Source organism: Sciurus vulgaris (genome assembly GCF_902686455.1).
Source record: "Sciurus vulgaris genome assembly, chromosome: 6".
Taxonomy (NCBI): domain Eukaryota; kingdom Metazoa; phylum Chordata; class Mammalia; order Rodentia; family Sciuridae; genus Sciurus; species Sciurus vulgaris.
Genome location: NC_136466.1, coordinates 38,148,437 through 38,158,358, shown reverse-complemented (window position 1 = coordinate 38,158,358; position 9,922 = coordinate 38,148,437).

Sequence of the window (9,922 nt, the reverse complement as noted above, 5' to 3'; positions counted from 1 at the left end):
GAACACATGAACACTCTACCACTGAACTATATTCCCCCATCCCTTCTTTTTTTTATTACAATATTTTTTATTTTTACAGACACATTTTGATTCATTGTACACAATGAATTTCTATGGTTGTACACAATGTAGACTCACACCATTCATGTAATCATACATATATATAGGGTAATAATGTCTGTTTCATTCCACTGTTTTTCCATCCCCTCCCACCCCATTTTCCTCTACACCATCCAAAGTTCCTTCATTCTTCTCTTCCCCCCTTCACCACCCCCCCTTGTTATATATTGTCATGCACTTATCAGAGAAAACATTTGGCCTTTGGTTTTTGGGCTTGGCCTATTTCACTTAGCATGATATTTTCCAACTTCATCCATTCACCAGCAAATGCCATGATTTTATTCTTTTTTATGGCTCAGTAATATTCCACTGTATTTTATACCACAGTTTCTTTATCCATTCGTCAATTGAAGGGCATCTAGGTTGGTTCCACAATCTAGCTATTGTGACTGGAGCTGCTATGAACATTGATGTGGTTGCATCACTGTAGTATGCAGATTTTAAGTTCTTTGGGTATAAACTGAGGAGTGGGATAGCTGGGTCAAATGGTGGGTCCATTCCACGTTTTCTGAGGAATCTCCATACTGCTTTCCAGAGTGACTGCACCAATTTTCAACTCCACCAACAATGTATGAGTGTGCCTTTTTCCCCACATCCATGCCAGCACTTATTATTGCTTATGTTCTTGATAATAGCCATTCTAATTGGAGTTAGAGGAAATCATAGGGTGGTTTTAATTTGCATTTCTCTAATTACTAGGGATGATTAGCACTTTTTCATATATTTGATGATCATCTGTATATCTTCTTCTGTGAAGTGTCTGCCCATTTCCTTACCCTGTTTATTGATTGCGTTTTTTGTATTTTGGGTGTATTTTGGAGATGAGTGCTCTGTCTGAAGTATGTGTGGAAAAGATTTTCTCCCACTCTGTAGGCTCTCTTTTCACATTGTGATTGTTTCCTGTGCTGAGAAAAAACTTTCTAGTTTGAATCTATCCCATTTATTGATTCTTACTTTTATTTCTTATGCTGTGGGGGTCTTGTTAGGGAAGTCTGGTCCTAAGCCAACATGATGGAGATTCGGGCCTATTTTTTCTTCTATTTGGTGAAGGGTCTCAGGTCTAATTCCTAGATCCTTGATCCATTTTGAGTTGAGTTTTGTACAGGGTGAGAGATAGGGGTTTAGTTTCATTTTACTGCATATGGATTTCCAGTTTTCCCAGCACCATTTGTTGAAGAGGCTATCTTTTCTGCATTGTAAGTTTTTGGCACCCTTGTTTAGTATGAAGTTACTGTACCTATGTGCTATGTCTCCATGTCTTCTATCCTGCACCATTGGTCTACCTGTCTATTATGGTGTCAATACCATGTTGTTTTTTGTTACTATTGCCCTATCGTAGAGCTTAAGATCTGGTATAGTGATACCTCCCGCATCACTCTTCCTGCCCAGGATTGCTTTGGCTATTCTGGGTCTTTTGTTCTTCCAGATGAATTTCATGATTGCCCTTTCTGTTTCTATGAAAAATGTCAGAGGGATTTTAATTGGAATTGTGTTAAATCTGTATAGTGCCTTTGGAATGTTTATGTATAAATGCCCCTTTCAAATGTTTATGTATAAAATAGATTTATGTGTGTTGATTTTATAACCTGCTATTTTGTTGATTCATTTATGAGGTCTAGAAGTTTTCTGGAGGAGTTTTCTGGATCCTCTAAATAGAGAATCATGTCATCAGCAAATAGTGACAGCTTGAGTTCCCCTTTTCCTATTCATATCCCTTTAATTTCTTTAGTCTGTCTAATTGTTCTGGCTACTATTTCAAGGACGATGTTGAATAGAAGTGGTGAAAGAGGGCATCCCTGTCTTGTTCCTGTTTTTTAAAGGGAATGCTTTCAGTTTCTCCCCCATTAAGAATGATGTTGGCTATGGGCTCTTAGCATAAATAGCCTTTACAATGTTGAGGTAAGTTCCTACTATCCCTATGTTTTTCTAATGTTTTGAGCATGAAGGGGTGTTGTATTTTGTCAAACGCTTTTTCTGCATCAATTGAAATAACCATACGATTCTTTTTTTAATTTATTTTTGTTGTAAACAAATGGATACATGTTGTTTATGTTTGTACATGAAGTAAAGGCATACCATTTGTGTAATCATACATTTACATAGGGTAATGGTGTTTGATTCATTCTGTTATTTTTTCCTCCTTTGCACCCCTCCCACCCCTCTTTTCCCTCTATACAGTCCCTCCTTTCTCCATTCTTGCCCCCCTTCCACCCCCCATCATGTGTCATCTTCCACTTATCAGTGAGATCATTCGTCCTTTGGTTTTTGAGATTGGCTTTTCTCACTTAGCATGATAGTCTCCATTTTCATCCACTTGTTGCAAATGCCATAATTTTATTATTCTTTATAGCTCAGTAATATTCCATTGTATATATATATATATACCACAGTTTCTTTATCCATTCATCAGTTGAAGGACATCTAGGTTGGTTCCACAATCTGGCTAGTGAATTGAGCAGCTATGAACATTGATGTGGCTGTATCTCTGTAGTATGCTGATTTTAAGTCCTTAGGGTATAAACTGAGGAGTGGGATAGCTGGGTCAAATGGTGGGTTCATTCCAAGCTTTCTTGAGGAATCTCCACACTGCTTTCCAGAGTGGCTGCACTAATTTGCAACCCCACCAGCAATGTATGAGTGTACCTCCCCGCCCCATCCTTGCCAACACCTATTGTTGCTTGTATTCTTGATAATTGTCATTCTAATTGGGGTGAGATGGAATCTTAGGGTAGTTTTGATTTGCATTTCTTTTCTTTTCTTTTTTTTTTTTTTTCTTTTTTTTTTCTTTTTTTTTTTTTTTTTGTGCGTTGCTGGGGATTTGAATCCAGGGTCTTGTGCTTGTGAGGCAAGCACTCTACCAACTGAGCTGTATCCCCAGCCCCTTGATTTGCATTTCTATTATTACTAGAGATGTTGAACATTTCTTCATATATCTGTTGATTGCTTGTAGATCTTCTTCTGTGAAGTGTCTGTTCATTTCCTTAGCCCATTTGTTGATTGGGTTATTTGTATTCTTGATGTAGAGTTTTTTTGAGTTCTTTGTATATTCTGGAAATTAGTGCTTTATCTGAAGTATGAATGGCAAAGATTTTCTCCCACTCTGTAGGTTCTCTTTTTACATTGCTGATAGTTTTCCTTTGCTGAGAGAAAGCTTTTTAGTTTGAATCTATCCCAGTTGTTGATTCTTGCTTTTATTTCTTGTGCTATGGGAGTCCTGTTAAGGAAGTCTGATCCTAAGCCGACATGTTGAAGATTTGGACCTACTTTTTCTTTCTATGAGATGCAGGGTCTCTGGTCTGATTCCGAGGTCCATGATCCATTGTGAGTTGAGTTTTGTGCAGGGTGAGAGAGAAGGGTTTAGTTTCATTCTGCTGCATATGGATTTCCAGTTTTCCCAGCACCATTTGTTGAAGAGGCTATCTTTTCTCCATTGCGTATTTTTGGCCCCTTTGTCTAGTATGAGAAAATTGTATTATTTGGGTTTGTGTCCGTGTCCTCTATTCTGTACCATTGGTCTACCTGTCTATTTTTGGTGCCAATACCATGCCATTTTTGTTACTATTGCTTTGTAGTATAGTTGAAGTTCTGGTATTGCGATACCTCCTGTTTCATTCTTCCTGCTAAGGATTGCTTTAGCTATTCTGGGTTTCTTATTCTTCCAGATGAATTTCATGATTGCTTGCTCTCTTTCTGTAAGGTACATCATTGGGATTTTAATTGGAATTGCATTGAATCTGTATATCACTTTTGGTAGTATGGCCATTTTGACAATATTAGTTCTGCCTATCAAGAACATGGGAGATCTTTCCATCTTCTAATTTCTTTCTTCAATGTTTTGTAGTTTTCATTGTAGAGTTCTTTTACCTCTTTTGGTTAGATTGATTCCCAAGTATTTTATTTATTTTTTTGAGGCTATTGCAAATGGAGTTGCTTTTCCTCATTTCCCTTTCAGCTGTTTCATCGCTGTGTATAAAAATGCTTTAGATTTATGCGTGTTGATTTTATAGCCTGCTATTTTGCTGGAATTCATTGATGAGGTCTAGAAGTTTCTGGAGGAGTTTTTTTGGATCCTCTAAATAGAGAATCATGTCATCAGCAAATAGTAACAGCTTAAGTTCCTCTTTTCCTATTCATATCCCTTAATTCTTTGGTCTGTCTAATTGCTCTGGCTAGAGTTTTGAGGACATGTTGAATAGAAGTGGTGAAAGAGGACATCCCTGTCTTGTTCCCATTTTTAAATGGAATACTTTGAGTTTTTCTCCATTAAGAATGAGAATGAGGGTGGGAGGGGTGGGGGGAAGGGAAAAAATAACAGAATGAATCAAACAACATTGCTCTATGTAAATTTATGATTACACAAATGGTATGCCTTTACGCCATGTACAATCAGAGAAACAACATGTATCCCATTTGTTTAAAAAAAAAAAAAAAAAAAAAAAGAAAAAAAAAAGAATGAGAATGATGTTCGGGGCTGGGGAGATAGCTCAGTTGGTAGAATGCTTGCCTTGCAAGCACAAGGCCCTGGGTTTGTTCCCCAGCACCCAAAAAAAAAAAAAAAAAGAATGATGTTGGCCATGGGCTTAGCATAAATAGGCCTTTACAATGTTGAGGTATGTTCCTACTTATCCCTATTTTTTCTAGTGTTTTGAGCATGAAGGGGTGTTATGTTTGTTGGACATTTTTTCTGCATCAATTGAAATAACCATATGATTCTTATCCTTAAGTCTATTGACATGATGGGTTACATTATTGATTTACAGATGTTAAACCATCCTTGCATTCATGATGGACCCCCACTTGATAGTGTGATGCACAATTTTCATTAACATGTTTTTGGATATGGATTTATCAGTATTTTGTTAAGGATCTTTGCATCTATATTCATCAAGGATATTGGTCTAAAATTTTCTTTCCTTGATATGTCTTTGCCTGGTTTGCATATGAGGGTGATATTAGCTTCATAGAATGAGTTGGTAGTGTTCCTCCTTTCCTATTTCACTGGAATACTTGAGAAGTATGGAATGAGTTCTTCTTTGAAGGTCTTGTAGAAACTTGGCTGAGAATCCGTCTGGTCTTGGGCTTTCTTGGATGGTAGCTTTTGATGCCTTCTTCTACTTCATTGATTGATATTGATCTGTTTTAAATTGTATATGTCCCCCTGGTTCAGTTTGGGAGGAGCACATGTCTCTAGAAATTTGTGATGTCTTCAGTATTTACTGTTTTTTTGGAATATAGATTTTCAAAGTAGCTCTCATTATGTTATGTATTCTCAGTGTTGTCTGTTGTGATTTTTCCTTTTTCATCACAAAATTATAGTTTGAGTTTTCTCTTTCCTTGTCTTTGTTCATGTGGCTAAGGGTTTGTTATTTTGGTTTACTTTTTCAAAGAACCAACTTTTTGTCGATTTTTGAAGTGTTTCTTTTGTTTCAATTTCATGACTTTCAGCTCTGATTTTAATATTCCTGTCTTCTACTTCTTTTTGTTGTTATTTTGTTCTTCTTTTTCTAGGGCTTGAGCTGTAATATTAGGTCATTAGTTGGTGACTTTTATTCTTTTCTTCGAATGCGCTCCATGCAATGAATTTCCTCTTAGTACTGCCTTTCATAGTGTCCCAGAGATTTTAATATGTCTGTTATTGTCATTATTCATTTACCTCTAAATTTTTTTTTTTATCTTCCTGCCCTTATGTTTTTCAGTTTATCAATGTTTCATTCAATAGCATATTATTTTTAGTCTCAGGTGTTGGAAGTATTTCTGTTTTTTATTTTGTCATTGATTTCTAATTCATTCCATTATGATCTGATAGAACCCAAGCAGTATCTATGTTTTTTTGCATTCACTAAGGGCTGCTTTGTAGTATAACATATGGTCTATTTTTAAGAATATTCCATGTGCTGTTGAGAAGAAAGTGAATTTGCTTGTTGATGGATGGAATATTCTGTATATGTCTGTTAAGTCTAGCTTATTGATTGTGTTATTGAGTTCTATGGTTTCTTTGTTTAGTTTTTGTTTGGAAGATCTATCCAATGGTGACTATAAGTCTATAGAATCTAGTGACAATATGATAGAAGAAATCATACTGTCACTGGATTCTATTATTATAGAATCTAGATGTGTTTGGATAATTTTCTTCCCTTGTTTTTTCATGTTGTTCACGTATCTTCCCCTCTAGCAGTGCAGATCTGAGGTATTGTAGTTCCCCCCCATAGGCTTATAGTGACCCTATAGGTTTCCAAAACCTTTGCTTTACAGGAGAGATCAATATTAGCAGTGCCCAGTTCAGACAGTATGCAACCTGAAACCAAATAGCCCCTATGAGGACGTTAACAATATTATCATAATAAATAGAATGAGTTCAATTATTATCTTCAGTGTAACAAATAGATTTGCAATAAGGTCTACAGTTTCTAATGGAGGACAAAGAGGATGTGGAGGGGTGTAGGATGTAGCTGTTAAATGGGATAAGAAAAGAATATATAGAAGTTCTAGATCGTAGAAGGAGTGTTGTTGTGCCCAGATCGCCAATCCCCAAAGACCACCATGGAGCCGTCTCCGATGCAAAAGCAAAAGGGTCTTTATTGCAAGCTCGAGCTCGGACTCACAGCATCACTGACACAGCAGGTGTTGGCTGAGAGTCCCGAGTCTCGATTCAGTGGGATTTTTATGAGCTCCACATAGAGCGGGAAATTTGAACAAAGCAAAGTACACAGTTGGCTGATCTTCCAACATGTGAGGTTTGGCATGTTTCCATTGGCTTAGGGTACCCAGGTCTTAACATATTGACATATATGGTTTGGAATGTTAGGCATTGGCTTGTTAGCTCCCGATTGGTTGTTTGCCAAAGGCCAGTCCTAATCTAGTAGCCTTCCTGGAATCGGCTATCTAGGCCTGAAATCTTTCATGCCCTAAAAGCAGCCTGTCATGGCCACGGTTTAGCTCCCTTTTCATTTCCCCCTTTGTCTTGTACTTAGGAGAGCCAATCATGGATCCTGGGTTGAAAGTTCAGTTTCTGTCTCCTGTATTGGCCCATATTGAGTTCTAAGCACCATAAGTTGAATTGTATTTAAGCGGTCCTTCATGAAATTGACCAATCTATTAAGGATACAGGGACCGAAAGTAAGCAACATTAGTAAAATAATCAAAGGGCCCGGAAGCGTTGAAACTAGGGTAGTTAGCCAAGGAGATGAGTTAAACCATGACTCAAACCATCCCTCTCGCTGTTCCCTCTCTCGTTTTCTGTGAGCTTGGAGTAGGATTAGGAGAAAAATCATTGACCCCCTGCTCATTGCAACTTTAGTTTGAGAGGGTTGTCCTTGTGGCGGGTTACTTTCCATGTTGACAGGAAGTCGTCCTTGACAGCAAATGGGTCTGCTGGTCTCACGTGTGTATAATGGACCCAGGTGGCGATCCCGTCTGCCGGGGTCCAGCGCCCCACACCCGTCTACCTTGAGGGCAGTTGGCGTGGTTAAGATGGTCACCTACGGTCCCTTCCAGCGAGGTTTGAGAGTCCCTTGCCGGTGGCGCCGTACATAGACCCAGTCGCCTGGTTGATAGCGGTGGGGTTCAGGTGGGGGCCCCATCTCGGTGGGACTGCTGGAGACCACGGAGGGAAGACAAAAGTTCATGATCATTAATTTCAGTTATTAATTCTGCCTGGAGTTGTGGTACAATGGGAGGGGGTATTCCAAACATGATTTCAAAGGGGGTCAGGCCCAGCTTATAAGGGGAGTTATGGACCCTATAAAGGGGATAAGGACGGAGAGCCACCCAGTCCCCGCCAGTCTCCATGGTCAATTTAGTTAGGGTCTCTTTTAGAGTTCTATTCCTTCTCTCTACCTGTCCTGAACTCTGGGGTCTGTACGCACAATGTAATTTCCAATTAGCCCCAATAACTGATGCTAAACCCTGTATTACCTTGGATACAAAGGCAGGACCATTGTCAGATCCAGTCATAGTGGGAAAGCCATACCTTGGCATAATCTCCTCCAACAGTTTTTTTGCCACTATCTGAGCTGTTTCATGCTTGGTAGGGAACGCTTCGGCCCATCCTGAAAAGGTGTCTATAAAAGCTAATAGGTACTTACACCCGTAGCGGCCCGGCTTTACCTCAGTAAAGTCTACCTCCCAGTACGCTCCTTTGCTCCCTCGTAATCGGGATCCTGGGTTTGCAGAGGTCTTGGTCGCATTTGTCAGTTGACAGGCCTTACAGTCTGCCACGATATTCTCAATTTTGGCATTGGCATCCTTGATTCAGATCTTTGCATGCCTAATCAGGTCTTGCATTTTTCTGGTGTCCGTGTGTGTGGTCCGATGCATCCTGGCTAAAACTTTGTTCCCCATGTCCTCAAGGAGGATTACGCTGCTGTCCGCGGCCTTCCACCACCTGTCTATGGGTTGAGTAGTGGGCTGCTGTCTGATCCACTCTAAGACCTCCTTGGTATATCGGGGAGTTTTTGGTAGGCTGGCTGGCCCAGGATCCACCAGGGCAACACTAAGGGCTTGACTTGTTGGCAGAGCCACCTACCTAGCCATACAGTCTGCCAGATTATTGCCCCTGGCTACCGGGGTGGTGTCTCTTTGGTGACCAGGGCAGTGTACTATGGCCAGCTTTTTAGGCAGCCATAGGGCAGCCAGTAGAGCAAGGATTTCTTTTTTGTTTTTAATTGCTTTTCCTTCAGCTGTTAGTAGTCCTCTCTCTTTGTATATGGCCCGTGGACATATGCCGTAGCAAACGCATAGCAGCTATCTGTATAGACTGTTAACTTTCGCCCTTTTGCCATAGTCAGGGCTTTAGTCAAGGCAATTAGTTCAGCGCACTGGGCAGAAGTTCCTGCTGGCAAGGGCTCAGCCCAAATCACCTCTGTCTTGGACACCACTGCTGCCCCTGCATACCTCTGTCTGTTCTGTACGAAGCTGCTCCCATGGGTGTACCAGATGTCCTCAGTGTCTGCCAGTGGCTGGTCCTTCAAGTCCATGCGAGACCCGTGGACTTGAGCCAAGATCTCCATGCAATCATGAAGGGGGGTGTCGAGGTCAGGGTCTTGCAGCAGGGTAGCGGGGTTCAGTGCCGAGGGGTAATCCTAGAGGGGTTCAACAATAAGCTCTGATAATGAGTCAGGCGGGCGTTGCTGATCCACCGATCAGGCAGCTGTCTGAGTACCCTGTCGATGGCGTGGGGGGGTGGTCACAGAAAGTTCCTGCCCCATCAATAATTTATCAGCATCTTTGACTATCTGTGCAGTGGCCGCTATCATGCGTAGGCAAGGTGGCCAACCAGCCACCACGGGATCTAGTTTCTTTGATAGATATGCCACTGGTCTTCGCCAAGGCCCCAAGTATTGGGTCAAAACTCCTTTAGCTATTCCTTTCCACTCATCCACATACAAGTGGAAGTGTTTGGTCACATCCGGGAGCCCAAGGGCTAGAGCCAAAAGGAGGGCAGCCTTAATTTTTGTGAAGGCAGCCTTCATCTCTTCTGACCAAGAGAGATCCTGATTTCTAGTGGCCTCATAGAGGGGTTTGGCTAGCTCCGCAAACCTGGGGATCCACAGCCTACAGAACCCAGCAGACCCCAGGAATTCACGAACCTGTCAGACAGTTTGTGGTCTGGCGATCTTGAGAACTGTCTCCTTTCTGGTGTTTGTCAGCCATCTCTGACCATCCCTTACATATAGCCTAAGTAACTCACCTCCTGTCTGCAGATTTGCGCCTTTTTAGCTGATGCTCGGAAACCAAGACTCCCCAACGTCTGGAGTAGATCTCGAGTGCCCTGCATGCAAGTCTTGCAGTCCTCTGCAGCTAT